Consider the following 17,222-nt stretch of genomic DNA (forward strand, 5'->3'; position numbering starts at 1 on the left):
AATTAGGAAGGAAAGGGGAAAGATCACACACCAACACCAATGAAGAAGGAAGGATCATTAGAACTTTTATCAACAACTTTATGCAAATAAATTTAAAAAATTGGAAGAAATGGATGCCTTCCTAGAAACCTTTAAACTACCAAGACTGAAAAAGGAAGAAATTGATTATTTAAACAGACTGATTATTATTAAGAGATTGAAGAAGTGATCATAAACCTCCCCAAAAACAAGAGTGCAGGGCCTGACAGATTCCCTGGGGAATTCTACCAAACATTCAAAGAAGAAATAATACCTTTTCTACTGAAGCTATTTCAAAAAATAGAAACAGAAGGAAAACTACTAAACTCATTCTACAAGGCCAGTATTACCTTGATCCCCAAACCAGGCAAAGACCCTATCAAAACGGAGAGTTACAGACTGATAACCCTGATGAATATGGATGCCAAAATTGTTAACAAGATCCTAGCTAATAGGATCCAACAGTACATTAAAAGGATTATCCATCAAGACCAAGTGGGATTCATCCCTGGGATGCAAGTGGTTCAACTTCTGCAAATCATTCAGTGTGATAGATCACATCAACAAGAAGAGAGTCAAGAACCATATGATCCTCTCAATAGATGCAGAAAAAGCATTTGACAAAATACAGCATTGTTTCCTGATTAAAACCCTTCAGAGTGTAGGGATAGAGGGTGCATTCCTCAATTTCATAAAAACCGGTCTATGAAAAGCCTACAGCGAATATCATTCACAATGGGAAATACCTGAAAGCCTTTCCCTTAAGATCAGGAACACAACAAGGATGTGCACTCTCACCATTATTATTCAATATAGTACTAGAAGTCCTTGCAACAGCAATCAGAAAACAAAAAGGGATAAAAGGTATTCACATGAGCAAAGAAGAAAAAATGTCTCTCATCACAGATGACAAGATACTTTATATGCAAAACTGAAAAGACTCCACCCCCAAATTATTAGAACACATACAACAGTTCAGTAATGTGGCAGAATACAAATTCAATGCTCAGAAATCAGTTGCATTTCTATATACGAACAATGAACCTGAAGAAAGAAAAATTAGGGAATGAATTCCATTTACAATAATACCCAAAATCATATGATATCTCGGAATTAACTTAACCAGAGAGGTAAAAGATCTATATTCTAGAAACTACAGATCACTCTTGAAAGATATTGAAAAAGACAAGAAGACGGAAAAACATTCCATGCTCATGGATCGAAAGAATACACATAGGTAAAATGTCCATGCTACCCAGAGCGATCTACACTTTCAATGCCATCCCGATCAAAATACCAATGACTTTTTTCAAAGAGTTGGAACAAACAGCCCTTAAATTTGTGTGGAACCAGAAAAGGGACTGAATGGCCAAGGAATTGTTGAAAAGGAAAAAAGAAACCTGGGGGCATCACATTGCCTGATTTTAAGCTATAGTACAAAGCTGTAATAAAAAAGACAGCATGGTCCTGGCTCAAAAAAGAAAAAAAAAAAAGAGACCAATGGAACAGAATAGAGAAACCAGAAATGGACACTAAGGTCTATGGGCAACTAATCTTTGACAAAGCAGGGAAGACCATCCAGTGGAAAAAAGACAGTCTCTTCAATAAATGTTGCTGGGAAATTGGACAGCTACATGCAAAAGATTGAACCTTGACTCCTCCCTCACACCATACACAAAGAAAAACTCCAAATGGATGAAAAACCTCGATGTGAGACAGGAAACCATCAAAATTATAGAGGAGAACATAGGCTGTAACCACTTTGACATCGGCCACAGCGACGTTTTTCATGACACATCTCCAAAGGCAAGTGAAACAAAAGAAAAAAATTAACTTGTGGGACTTCATCAAGAGAAAAAGCCTCAGCACAGCCAAGGAAATGATCAAAAAAACTAAGAGGCAGCCTACAGAATGGGAGAAGATATTTGCAAATGACACTACAGATAAAAGACTGGTATCCAAGATCTACAAAGAACTTCTCAAACTCAAAACACGAGAAACAAATAATCAGATCAAAAAATGGGGAGAAGGTATGAATAGACACTTTTCCAATGAAGACATATGAATGGTAACAGACTCATGAAAAATTGTTCAACATCATTAGCCATCAGGGAAATTCAAATCAAAACCACATTGAGATACCAACTTATGCCAGTTAGAATGGCAAAAATGACAGGGCAAGAAACAACGAATGTTGGAAAGAATGTGAAGAAAGGGGAACCCTCTTCCGCTGTTGGTTGGAATGCAAGTTGCTACAGCCACTTTGGAAAACAGTGTAGAGGTGCCTCAAAAAGTTAAATAAAAGCTGCCCTATGACCCTGCAATGCACTACTGGGTATTTATACAACAGATGCAGATGTACTGAAGAGAATGGCCATATGCACCCCGATGCTCATAGCAGCATTGTCCACAATAGCTAAATTGTGGAAGGAGACTAGATGCCCTTCAACAGATGAATGGATTAAGAAGATGTGGTCCATATATACAATGGGATATTACTCAATTATCAGAAAGGACGATTACCCATCATTTGCAGCAACATGGATGGGACTGGAAGAGATTATTCTAAGTGAAATAAGTCAAGCAGTGAATGACAATTATCGTTTGGTTTCACTCATTTATGGAACATAAGGAATAGCAGGGAGATCACTAGGAGAAGGAAGTGAAGAATGAAGGGGGAGTAAACAGAAGGGGGAATTAACCATGAGAGACTATGGACTCTGAGAAACAAATTAACATGTAGCTGTGTTATAGCATGGTGCATGAAGGAGGTTATAGAGCCTAGTGGGCCTGAGTTCACATCATAGCTCCATCTCCTCCTAGCTCTGTGACATTGAGAAAATTCCTGAACCTCTTGTTTCCACTTCACCTCATCTACAGCATGGAGACAGCAATACCTGCCTCACTTACTGTGTTTGAAGATTGAAATGACATTATAAACCTAAGACCCTAACCAGTGTTTCTTGTACACGGTAAACACTCAAGAAATATTGTCTGTTCTTAATTTTACTATTATTCATGTTATTGCCAAAACCCCTGACCTGAAAACGAGGGTGTTCTGATTCAAGCCCAACTCCTTCTGGATCCAAAATGAAAAGAAATAGAACCATATGCATGTTTAGAAACAAAACAGAACTGTCATACTCTTTCCTTCAAGCTTCCTGGCATCATTTACTAATGCCAGGCATGGTACTGGGCACTGGAAACAGAATGAAGAAGATCATTCTGTTGAGGGGAACATATGCCAGGAAAGCAAAGTAAATTGTATTATTTATCCTTGTTCGTTCTTCTTCCCTTCCTGGCCATAGCCCTCCCAATGGACCACGTTTACTTTTTTTATGAATGGCCTTGGCTGTACGACTAGCTTTGGCCAATGGAATATGAATATGCTTGTTGTAAACAGAGAATTTAAATGGCCAAAATTTGGAGACAAGGTTACCACAAAGGCTATGAGGTCTGGGGTCAGAAATGGTCTATGCCGAAATAGCTGTGTGTAGACACTCTGCTTCCCTTTTCCTTTCTATCAGAGAGGCACCCACCTCAGCAGCTGGCCTTGAGTTCTAGAGCAGTCAGTGTGTGTGAACGATGTTGAGTAGGATGGGCAGGTCATGCTGACTCTCAGCTCCTTATGGTTCACCACCACTTTCTCAGAACCTTGGAGACCCCTCCCCACCTTCTGGAGAATGCAGTGTCTAGTGTGGTGCTGTGGTGACTATGATGCTGAGCTGTGCATTAAAAGCATCCTGAAACTCTTCCTTGTATTCCAATAAAAATTTTTATTTAAAGCTGACAAATATCCTGAACCTTACGTAAGTGATGAATCAGCAAATTATACTCCTGAAACCAATACTATACTATATGTTAACTAACTTGAATTTAAATTAAAAAAAAAAAGGAACCTGCGTTTTAAAAAGAAGTAGTTGAGTTAAAATTAAAGTATATGGGGGACTCTCAAAATATATGGGGAATCCTTATAAGAAGAGATTAGGACATGGATACAGAAAACAAAATATGATGAGAACACTCAATGAGAAGGTGACCACATACAAATCAAAGAGAGAGACCTCAGGAGAAATCAACCCTATAGAAGGCTTCATCCCAGTTTTCTAACTTTCAGAATTGTGAGAAAATAAATGTTTGTGTTTTAAAAATAAACAAACAAATAAATAATACATAGTATTATAACAGCAAATTCTATAGCAATTATACAGACAATAGCCAGAAATCCACTGTGTATTTATTGTCCCAAACTTGCATGGTCCAGCCATGAAACTAAGCCAGTGATCACGGGGGTCCTGAAGTTCTGCTTAAAGAGCTGAGTAATATTGCAGTGTATTTTCACAGCTTGGGCCACCTGGTGCAAATAAGTTTGACCCTGTCCTGCATTGATAGATTGTTTCATAATTTCATCAAGCCAGGTTTTAGACTGGAGAAGAAGACGTCAGGGCAGGTACCTGTGTCTCATTTCAGGTGGTGGGAAGTTGTGGTGTAAATATTTGCATCAGGTTGTTAAGAGGTTTTTCTATGAAAACAAAATAAAAACAAAAGGTTAATGATTGGAACAGACTGTAATCCCAGTTTCTGAATTCTGAAGGCAGCCAGTCTAAATTTCTACATCTTGGACATGAAGCCTCAAGTTATCTCATGTTCGCTAGCTTGCATGGCTTTGGGAAAGGGCAGTTTTAGTTCTCAATGATTCCAAGTCACAGAGGCGGGGAAAAATTGGAAAGCTACATGCAAAAGAATGAAACTTGACAACTCTCTCAAAGCATACAAAAAGATAACACCAAATGGATGAAAGACCTGGACGTGAGAGAGGAATCCATCAAAATCCCAGAGGAGAGCATAGGCAGCAACCTCTACAACATCAGACAAAGCAACTTCTTTCATGACATATCTCCAAAGGCAAGAGAAGAAAAAGAAAAAAAAAATGAATGTGTCGGACTTCATCAAGATAAAAAGTTCTGCAGAGCCAAGGAAACAGTAAAAAAAAAAAAAAAACAAAAAACTAAGAGGCAGCCCACGGAATGGGAGAAGATACTAGCAAATGACACTACAGATAAGACTGGTATCCAAGATCTACAAAGAACTTCTCAAACTCAATACACTAGAAACAAAAAAACAAATCAAAAATGGACAGAAGATATGAACAGACACTTTTCCAATGATGACATGCAAATGGCTAACAGACACATGAAAAAATGTTCACCATCATTAGCCATCAGGGAAATTCAAATCAAAACCACACTGAGATACCACCTTATGCCAGTTAGAATGGCAAAAATGGACAAGGCACGGATCAACAATTGCTGGAGAGGATGTGGAGGAAGGGGATCCCTCATACACTGTTGGTGTGAATGCAAGTTGGTACAGCCACTCTGGAAAACAGTGTGGAGGTCCCTTAAAAAGCTAAAATTGAGTTACTGTATGACGCAGCCATTGCACTACTGGGTATTTATCCCAGAGATACAGACATAGTGAAGAGAAGGGCCATATGCACCCCAATGTTCATAGCAGCATTGTCCACAATAGCTAAATAGTGGAAGGAGCCAAGATGCCCTTCAACAGATGACTAGATTAAGATGTGGTCCATATACACAATGGAATATTGCTCAGCCATCAGAAAGAATAATCACCTAACATTTGCAGCAACATGGTAGGGACTGTAAAGAGATAATGCTAAGTGAAATAAACCAAGCAGAGAAAGACAATTATCATATGGTTTCACCAATTTTTTTAAATATAAGAAATAGCAGGAAGTTTGGTAGGAGAAGGAAGGGAAGAATGAAAGGGGGTAAGGAGAAGGGAGAAAGAACCATGAGAGACTATGGATTCTGTGAAACAAACTGAGGGCTTCAGAGGGGTGGCGGGTGGTGGTTTGGGATAGGCTGGTGATAGGTATTAATGAGGGCACATATTGCATGGTGCACTGGCTGTTATATGCAAATAATGAATCATGGAATACTACATCAACAACTGAGGATATACTGCATGGTGACTAACAAAACATAATAAAAAAATTATTTAAAAAAATAAAGTTCAGCTAGAATTCATCTTGTAAACAACAACAAAAAAAATGTAAGTGTGACCATTGATTTAAGAGCTGGGTTATTTTAGAAATAATTCAACTGAACATAGAAATTAAATGCAAACAGATTAGGATCCTCTTATCTTATTTTCTTTTCTTTTATTTCTTAGGATAAACCAAATGCCATGGCTCCACAACATGGTTGGTTTTGTGTTATCTCCTGGGGAGATCTGTAGCACTCAGTCCTCATCTCCTTTTGATGCATTTTTAGTGTATATGGAGGTAGTCCAAGTATACATCACTCTTTGAGTTTGCCAAGGCATGGTAGGGCTGTGAGTGTCTCACTCAGTACTTCTATGACTGAACACAGAGTTATCTTGACCTCTCTGCACATGGTGATTGAGTCAGGATGAAGCAAGTCTAGGAGGTTCTGGCCCAGATCTCTTCACAGAAACTGGGATATAAATAACTATCCATCCACCGACATACCATTTTGAGAGTTCTGGATTCCACATAAAAGCACAGAAATGGGAAAAGGCAAATTGAAGATGATAGAAAGGACAGTTTCACTCCCTCCATAGGGAAGAGAGAGTAAAGTGAGCATCCAAGGTCACTGTGGGCACAAATGTCAAGCCCACTTACCCATGGACCCTGTGAGTCAGGCCATTTGTGTTATGTTCTTGCTGACCTGCCCAAATATCTGGCTAAATTGACTGGTAAAAAATTTTCTCTGTCAAATTCCAAATGTGACCCCTTCTTCAAATAAGCAAACACCAATGCAATGGTACAAGGTTTGCAAAGCATCAGAGAAACATGACACTCACAAAATAAAATGAAACACAAGCAAATGACCATAAGGAAATGAAGAGCTAAAAACTACCTGGGAAGGAATTCAGAATATTTACCTAAATGAGAACATAAAAAACAGCTAAACATAATCAGTAAAACAATATTTGAGCAAAATGATAATTTTAACAGAGATTGAAACCATCAAAAAGAGCCAAATGGAAATTCTAGAACTGAAGAACTCAATGACTGACCTGAAAAAATATCAATACATCAAAAACTAAGGATGTACCGTATGGTGAATAACATAAAATAATAAAAATTTAAAAAAAAAAATCAGTGGAGTCTGAACAGACTTGATCTAGCACAGGAAAGAATCAGTGAACTCAAAGATAGATTATGTGAAATTATCCAGTCAGAAGAATGAAAGGAAAATAGACTAAAAAGAAGAGTTAAAAAAAAAAGCCTACAGAAATTATGGGATCCCATTAGAAAACCTATACATGCTTCATGAAAGCCCCAGAAAAAGTGTGAAAAGGGAAGGGGGCAGAAAACTTACTTAAGGAGAAACAAAAACCAAAACCAAAAATAATTTTGTTTCCTATAGTTTAGGGTCTCTTATGGTTTATCTTCCTCTGTGATTTCGTCTTCTTTTATTTTTTCCTCCCTTCCCCTATGATCTTCTGTCTTTTTTCTTAAATTCCATTATGAGTGAAATCATACGATAATTGTCTTTCTCTGAATAATTTATTTTGCTTCACTTAGGAGGGGAAGTAGATGGGAGGATGAGGTGTCTGGATGATGGGCACTAAGGAGGACACTTGATATAAAGACCACTGGGTGTTGTATGCAATAGAGGAATCAGTGAATTCTACCTCAGACACTAAAAAAAAAAAAAGAAAAGAAAAGAAATAAAAATAGATAAAGAACACAAAATAAAACAACAAAAATAAACCTTCTGAAATCTGAGGAGGGAAAGAAGGGAAATAATCATGGAGAATTCATAAAGTTTAAGGGAGTCGTAATGAATATAAAGGTGGTACTGAGACACACTGTAATTAGGAATTGAAATACCTTAAAAATATTTTTAAAATTTTAATCCTTGACTTTTATTACCTTTTCCCAAATAAAACGTGTAATTTTAAAAAATTATTACTATTATTATTATTATGTTACGTTAGTCACCATATAGTACATCATTAGTTTTTGATGTAGTGTTCCATGATTCATTGTTTGTGTATAACACCCAGTGCTCCTTGCAATACGTGCCCTCCTTAATTGTAATTTATTCAGTTCCCAGAAGTCAGGAAAAATACAAGAATATTTAAGCTTTTATCTGTAATGAAATTGCATTGGTAACATTTTTCTTAAATATTACTTCAAAGTGAGAAATATAGTTATTTTCAGTATTTAGTCTAATGAATAAAAATTGTTTCATAGTTTATTTTTTCCAACACAATGGAAAATTTGAAAATATGTCATAACAAAAATAAATTAAAAACATCTCTCATACTTGTGATATTTTAGGATTCTTATATTTTTTAATTAAACTCACTACAGGCCATTTAATTATTAGATTTGTTGGCAAGTATAATCAAAAGTGGGAAATAAATTCATATCTGCAGATATTTAATTAGCATGAACTTAGCAACAGTATATAACATATATGATCTATAAAACTTCGGAGATACAATGATACTAGAACAGACTGAATAAATACATTTGTTTCTTTAACCACTGAGTTGACCCTTAATACACCTGTGAAAGTATCTAAAGAAATTAGTTGAACTCCTTCCCCAACCCTGGCTTAGGTCTACCTTGGGTTATCAGTAACTTAACCTGTATTGTCCAAGTCTCAGTGGACATTCCCAAGTGAATAAAAAAGAGAAAAAACCTACCAAACAAGCAAAACAAAACAAAACAAAAGTGATAGATGAAATCTCCAGATAAAGAAGGCATACAATCAGTGTCGCTGCTGCATTTCTTTGAGATATCTAAAATGCCAAGTGTAGAGATGAAAGTAATATGTACATTTGTTTAGAAAATATCCAAGGCCATTTACTCATAAAATGAGTGTTCATATGATGATGATTGGAAAACTGTCAGTTACGGAAGCCAGTGTGTTTGTGAAAGTGCAAAGATAATACAAGGTACTGCAGTAATCTTGTTTCCTTATTTTTAATAATCATACAAGAAGTGAAGCTCCTTAGCAAGTACTTAAGAGACTTTTTTAATAATTTATTAATTTTGTGCATAATAAGCAATAGGTACATCTCACTAACCAGAGCACTCTATTTTTTTATTTGACTGAAGTAGGTTTAAGCAACATATAAATAATTTACATTAGATTATATATTCTTAAAAATTAAAGGAATGAATTGGATGCTTGAAAACTTGTTCATTTGTTAAAGATATTAACTTTTTTTAAACTTAAAATGAGTTATACGATCAGAATCTGATTGTTAATGACTGTACAATGATATTGAAAAACAGTAAAATCTATAATAAGGGCTATTACTAATATTGTCTATGAACTACTGCTCTGGGTTTACTATGAATACTACATGAGCCTGCTGTAACTAAACCATATTCTGGAATATAATTGATTATAATTATGATACTTTATGATAAAATATATGACATGTTCATATAAAATAAAGTGGTACTAAAATGCATGAATAATTTTTGTAGTACTTGAACAAAGACATTTCCAGGAAAAAAATTAAAGGGCAAAGAATATTCATTAAAGAATGGAGGTTTCATTTTATGCACAGCCAATGACGCATCTTCTGGAAACGTAAATTGTACTGGAATTTTAAAATTACAATATTAAAAAACAACCTTGGTAACATGGATTATATTCTTCAGAAGTGAAGATGTTTTATGCAAGTGGTCACATAGGCACTGATCACATTGCATTAACTCCTTTGGTCGTGTTTATTACAGTTGAATTGAAATTATTCAGAATTTAAGGTGTCAGTTTAGCAAATAAGTGATATAATCTATTAAGTATAGATGATTTGAAATGGAGTTTGAAGTTGAGCGAGTGGTTACCCTTTTTACAATATTGTTCAGCAGAAATTGTAGAATGTAAAATAGACAACAAAACATGGTTTTCAAACTGATTTACAAACGTGCTGTCTGCATGGTAAATGAGATGAGGATCCCAATGGAATATGCTTTGGATTGTGCTCAGGTGATAATGAAAGAAAACTAATGCTTAAGGGACCAAATCCTACATAAGTTTGTGGGGGACAAATGTCTTTACTAACTGTTTCTTCTTTTTCCATGAAAGAAGAGTGCTTACGTGACCCCATGGCAATCTTAAAGGTGCTTCCTACTCGCTTTTTACCCTACATAGATTCACTCTTTCTAATTAAAACCTAGAAATTGCTTGTCTAGGTTGTGTATAAAAATACACATCAGAATGCAGGAACCCCTTGTTTTCTAAGTTTCTGTTATGCCGATTTGATTTTTAAAAGACCTACTTCAATATTGTTCATGTTAACCCAAAGAAATCTGAAAAGATTTCCACTTAAAAAAATGTAAAATGTGAAATTGACACTCAGTGTGTGCTTGGCAGTAAGCCATCAGGGAGGCCGCAGGAGCACAGAGCAGTGAACGTGGCACTGACAAGCCGCTTCCCCAGGAACTACATTAAAAATCTCAGCATCCATCCTGCATAGCTTTAACTGTGTGTGTGAGCCCCTGTTTATGTGATTTATTTTGTATACCCATCAGCAAGATGTCTTCTGTGGTATCAGAAAAGACTAGGACTGGTTATTTTTTGAGTTGGGTAATGATGAAAATTTTTTATAAAAATTAATGGTAACTGTTTCTTCACTTCATGCACTTTCACCTTATGGAAGCTTCTAGAGGAGTGCTCTGCTTTCAGAGAGCAAGGGACCCTGGATGTAGTGAAGATTAAAAAAAAAAAACTGGAAAATTAAAATGGTGTGTGGGTGTGTAAAATGTGAAGGCCAACTTCTGGAAATAATCCAGGTTACTGTATGTTTAGTTATGGCAATCCATTGTTTTTGTTTGTTTTAAACACAAACTATGTAAAATTGATGGGTTTATGCTTCTAACGTTTGCATTTATTTTTCAATTCCCATACACATGAACACATTTCCAGTGAAAAAATCAATAATACTTGAAGTAAGTACCTTACAGACTTTTTGTGAAGATCAGGGAGCAGAACATATAGAAAGAATTTGAAAATACTATCATACAAGCATAGTGGATGAAATTGAAGTGAAAATAAATCATTGTGATGACAATGATAAAGATGCTGAAATTTACAGCTACACTTCAGTGACAATTTATAGCCAAATATTCACTACATTTTCATTATATCCTATCTCACAGATAACTTCTCATATCCCATGTTTCTTTATATCCGTTCTACATAAAATGTAAAAGCTCTAATAGTTAAATTCTTTATTTCAATCTCACATTTCTCATAATTAAGTGAGCTAGAATTACATCTAGCATGAAACCTAAGTTTTCTCCAGGTGCTGGTACAATGAACCAAAATAAACCCATTCTCACTGCAAAACAGAATTTGCAGGACAGATCTTCAAATTAGTTTCTGTCTTTGAAAATATCTCCCTACAGAATTACCTATTTATCTACTAATGCTGATTCACCATTGTGGAATTTTAAGGAACTATATGGATGGGAGTCACACAAACATGTACCTACACAAATATTCATTGTGCATTAGGTATCCTTATACTTCAAAAAAATTATAGTTTTTTTTAAATATGAAAGTACACATTGTTTGAATACTAAATATTATCATTAAACTTCCTCATTCAGGAAAGGAATGCCAACTACAAATTCGTCCTTTCTTTAGTAGAATCTGTTATGGAAACACTTGAAAGGATGTGAAATCTCATGCAGAATACCAGGAAAGGGATCTGTGGAGATTTACACTCATCTAGAACCCAGATGACCCTCTTCTGGATCATCTCAGTCTGATTCTATAAAAGCCATCTTACAATGATGTAAACTTTATGTAACTGGTGACTGTGCAAAACCATTATTTTTTATATATATTTTTTAAAATAATTCACATTGAAGTATGATCAGCCAGTTTTTAGGAACCAGGATTGACTTTATGTAGCTAAATTATTCCAAAGTCCTCCTGGGAAAATTGTTCTGGTAACTTGTTTACTGGATTGCCAGACCTCCAGGTCAATCACAAAAGTCACTTTGGGGAAGGTTCAGCATTTTAGGCTATTTCACGGATTTTGAGAAAACACTTCAAACTCCTATGAAACCTGGTAGAGAGTGTCTTGGGCTTGACAGGCTCTTAAAATTCTGATCTGTAATTTCTTATAACTCTTCCACCAAAAACACATTTAAGAGGCTTCTTAGGTAAATTGATACTTTTTTGGGCCTATGTAAATGATCAGAATTACTGTGTGATCATGAATTATTTATTTTTTGGAGACTAGCTTTGGTCAAAAGTGTAGAGACTATAGGTTATAAAAATCTGTGTGTCAGTGGAAACTTCTGTATTAAGTAGGTTCTAGAGGACATTTCCCAACTCTATCACTGGATTACCACACAGGCTTGAAAAACTCACTACCTATCTCTGTGATCATGTTTATCTTTTAAATAATGAGAAATCATTTTATTTATTTTAAAGATTTTATTTATTTGTCAGAGAGAGCATGAGCAGGAGAAGGGGCAGGGAGAGGGGGAAGCAGATTCCTTGCTGAGCAAGGAGCCCAAGGCGGGACTCGGTCCCAGGACCCTGGGATCATGACCTGAGCCAAAAGCAGATGATTAACTGACTGAGTCACCATGACGTCCCGAAGAATCATTTAAAAAAGAATTTATGTTCTATAAATATGTGAACCAGTAAGTGGTTTTTTCATATTTAATTTTCTTTTTGAAAATTTTTTATTTTTTAAATTTAATTTAATTTTTTGATATAAAGTTTGATGACTCATTAGTTGCATATAACACCCAGTGCACCATGCAATATGTGCCCTCCTTACTACCCATCACGAGTCTACCCCATTCCCTCACCCCCTCCCGTCTGAAGCCCTCAGTTTGTTTCTCAGAGTCCATAGTCTCCCATGCTTCATTCCCCCTTCTGATTACCCCCCCTTTCCTTATCCCTTGCTTCCCCTACTGATCTTCCTAGTTCTTATGTTCCATAGATGAAAGAAATCATATGATAATTGTCTTTCTCTGCTTCACTTATTTCACTTAATATTATCTCCTCCAGTGCCATCCAGGTTGCAGCAAATGTTGAAGACGCGTTCTTAATGATAGCTGAGTAATATTCCATTGTATATATGGACCACAGCTTCTTAATCCAGTCATCTGTTGAAGGGCATCTCGGTTCCTACCACAATTAAGCTATTGTGGACAATGCTGCTATGAACCTTGGTGTGCACATGACTCTTCTCTTCACTACGTCTATATCATGGCGTAAATACCCAGTATTGCAATGGGTGGGACATAGGGTAGCTCAATTTTTAACTTTTAAAGGGACCTCCACACTGTTTTCCAGAGTGGCTGCCCCACCTGCATTTCCACCAACAATGTAGGAGGGATTCCCTTTCCACATCCTCTCCAACATTTGTTGTTTCCTGCCTTGTTAATTTTTGCCATTCTAATTGACATAAGGTGGTATCTCAGTGTGGTTTTGATTTGAATTTCCCTGATGGCTAATGATGTTGAACATTTTTTCATTTGTCTATTGGCCATTTGTATGTCCTCATTGGAAAAGTGACTGTTCATATCTTCTGCACATTTTATGATTTGTTTATTTGTTTCTCATGTATTGAGTTTGAGAAGTTCTTGTAGATCTTGGATACCAGTCTTTTATCTGTTGTGTCATTTGCAAATATATTCTCGCATTCCGTGGGCTGCCTCTTAATTTTTTTTTTTTTTTTGAGTGTTTCCTTGGCTGTGCAGAAGCTTTTTATCTTGATGAAGTTCCACATGTTATTTTATCTTTTGTGTCTCTTGCCTTTGGAGATGTGTCATGAAACAGGTTGCTTTGGCTAATGTCATAGAGGTTGTTGCCTATGTTTTCCTCTAGGAGTTTAATGGATTCCTGTCTTACATCGAGGTCTTTCATCCATTTGGAGTATACCTTTGTGTATGGTGTGGGAGAGTGGTCAAGTTTCATTCTTTTGCATGTAGCTGTCCAGTTTTCCCAGCACCATTTATTGAGGAGACTGTCTTTTTTCCACCAGGTGCATCCCAGGGATGAATCCCACTTGGTCATAATGGATAATACTTTTAATATACTGTTGGATTCTATTAGCCAGGATCTTGTTGAGGATTTTGGTGTCCATATTCATTAGAGAGATTGGTCTGTAGTTCTGCTTTTTTATGGAATCTTTGCCTGGTTTGGGGATCAAGGTAATATTTGCCTCATAGAATGAGTTTGGTAGCTTTCCTCTGTTTCTATTTTTTGAAATAGCTTTTGGAGAATAGGTATAATTTCTTCTTTGAATGTTTGGAAGAATTCCCCAGGAAAAACGTCTGGGCCTGGAGTTTCATTTTTTTGAAGATTGCTTATCACCATTTCAATCTCTTCATAATTAATTGGCCTGTATAAAAATCAATTTCTTCCAGTTTCAGTCTTGGTATATTTTGGGTTTCCAGGAAGGCCTCCATCTCTTCCAGATTGCTTACTTTATTGGCATAAAGCTGTTGATAAAAGTTTCTAATAATCCTTCCAATTTCATTGGTGTTGTTTGTGACCTCTCCTTTTTCATTCATAATTTTATTAATTTGCATCCTTTCTCTATTCTTTTGGATAAGTCTTGCCAGAGGTCTGTCAATTTTATGGATTCTCTCAACGAACCAGTTCTGTTGCTCTGCTCTACTGTACTCCTGGTTTCTAATTCGTTTATTTCTGCTCTAATCTAGGTCAACGGCTTCCTCGTGCATGGATTAGGCCCATCCCTCTGTTGCTGTTCCAGCTTCTTGAGATGAGGAATATAAAAACTGCATTTTAGATTTTTCTATTCTTTTTAGTGTGGCTTGGATGGCTATGTATTTCCCCTTAGGACTGCCTTTCCAGTGTCCCATTAGTTTTGGAGCATTGTGTTTTCATTCTCGTTGGTCTTCATAAATTGTTTAATTTGATTTTTGATTTCCTGGTTTATTGAATCATTCCTGAGCTGGATGATTCTTAGTCTCCAAGTGTTTGAGTTTCTTCCAATATTTTCCTTGTGGTTGAGTTCCACTTTCAACGCGTTGTGGTCTGAGAATATGCAGGGAATAATTTCATCTTTTGGTATCAGTTGAGACCTGTTTTGCATCCCAGAACATGGTCTATTCTTGAGAATGTTCCATAGGCATTAGAATAGAATGAGTATTCTTTGGTTCTGGGCTGTAGTGTTCTATATATATCTATGAGGTCCAACTAGTCAAGTATGGCATTCAAAGCCTTTGTTTCTTTGCTGAGTTTTTGCAAGTGTGTTCTGTCTATTTCTGATAGTAATGTGTTGAGGTCCCCTACTATTAATGTATTTTTATCTATATGTCTCTTTATTGTGATTAAGAGTTGGCTTGTGTATCTTGCTGCTCCCCTGGTGGGGGCATATATATTTATAATTGTCATAACCACTTTTTGGATACATCCTTTAAGAATAATATAGTGCCCTTCTCTGTCTCTAACCATAGTCTTTAGTTTAAGATCCAATCTGTCTGATATGAGAATTGTTCCCCAGCTTTCTTTTGAGGTCCATTTGTGTGAAAGATTGTACTCCATCCCTTTACTTTCAGCCTGAATGTATTTTTAGCTTCAAAATTAGTCTCTTGTAGACAGCAAATTAGTTGGTCATTTCTTTTTATCCAATCTGCAACCCTGTGGAGTTAAAGTGGCCAGATCATCAGTGGATAATGGCCCACGATCCCCTCTGTTCTGTGACAGAGGCTGAGATTTGGCCACTGCTGCTCTGTCTCTCAGAAGAGCACAGCAAACCACCAGGGAAAGCCGCCAGAGAACAAAAGCCTGGAAACACTGGCTCACAGGGTGCCTATCTTCATCCCCCCTCGCAGGAGACAGAGAGACCCTACCCAAACAGGGTTACCTGAGTATTGGCACAGCAGGCCCCTCCCCCAGAAGGAGGGCTGAAAAATCAAGAAGACAACATCCCTAAGATTCCTATAAAACAAGGGAATGCAGCCTGGGTCCCGGTCAATATTTTGGGCTCTGGAAAACCCCGCAACCTCTCCTCATCAGAATGATGGGAAGGAGAAATCCACCCCCCAGCAAAAAAAAGACAATGAGTCTTTGGCCTCTGCCACATGACTAATGGATATGAATCTAACCAAATTATAAAAAAATGGAATTCAGTGTAACAATGGTCAAGATGATGTGTAGACATGAAAAAAGCATTAATGAAAATATTACTGAGAATATAGAATCTCTAAGGGCAGAAATGAGAGCGAATCTAGCAGAAATTAAAAGCTCTATGAACCAAATGCAGTCAAAACTAGAGGCTCTGATGGCCACGGTTAATGAGGCAGAGGAACGTATTAGCGAACAGGAGGACGGGTTAGTAGAAGAAAAAGCTAAAATAGAATCTGGACTTAAAAAAATCCACATCCATGAATGTAGGTTACAGGAGATTACTGACTCAATGAAACAATCCAATGTCAGAATCATCGGCATCCCCAAGGCGGTGGAGAAAAACAGAGGTCTAGAAGAAATATTTGAACAAGTTGTAGCTGAAAACTTCCCTAATGTAGCGAGGGAAACAAACATTCATGTCCAAGAGGCATAGAGGACCCCTCCCAAGCTCAACCACAATGAACCTACACCACATCACATCATAGTGCAATTTGCAAATATTAGATCCAAGGATACAGTATTGAAAGTGGCCAGGGCAAAGAAATTTCTCATGTACCAAGGTAAAGTTATCAGAATTATGTCAGACCTGTCTACGCAGACCTGGAATGAGAGAAAGGGTTGGGGTGGGCATTTTAAAAACTCTTTCAGAGAAAAACATGCAGCCAATGATCCTTTATCCAGCAAGACTGTCATTCAGAATTGATGGAGAAATAAAGACCTTCCAGAATCACTAGTCATTGACCAATTTTGTAACCACGAAACCAGCCTTTAAGGAGATATTAAGAAGGGTTTTATAAAGGTAAAATGGCCCCAGGAGTGACACAGAACAGAAAGTCACAACCGATAGAAACAAAGACTTTACTGGCAACATTGCATCATTAAAATCATAGCTCTCAGTATTCAGTCTCAATGTGAATGGCCTAAATGCTCCCATAAAATGCCAAGAGGCATATTTTAAGCTGGAAAATTTTGTTCTCCTTCAATGGCATCATTGAACTCCCTCTTACTGACATTCCTACAAAGGCAAGATTAATTCCACTTTTTATGCCTACA

Source organism: Ailuropoda melanoleuca, unplaced genomic scaffold (genome assembly GCF_002007445.2).
Source record: "Ailuropoda melanoleuca isolate Jingjing unplaced genomic scaffold, ASM200744v2 unplaced-scaffold7743, whole genome shotgun sequence".
Classification (NCBI taxonomy): domain Eukaryota; kingdom Metazoa; phylum Chordata; class Mammalia; order Carnivora; family Ursidae; genus Ailuropoda; species Ailuropoda melanoleuca.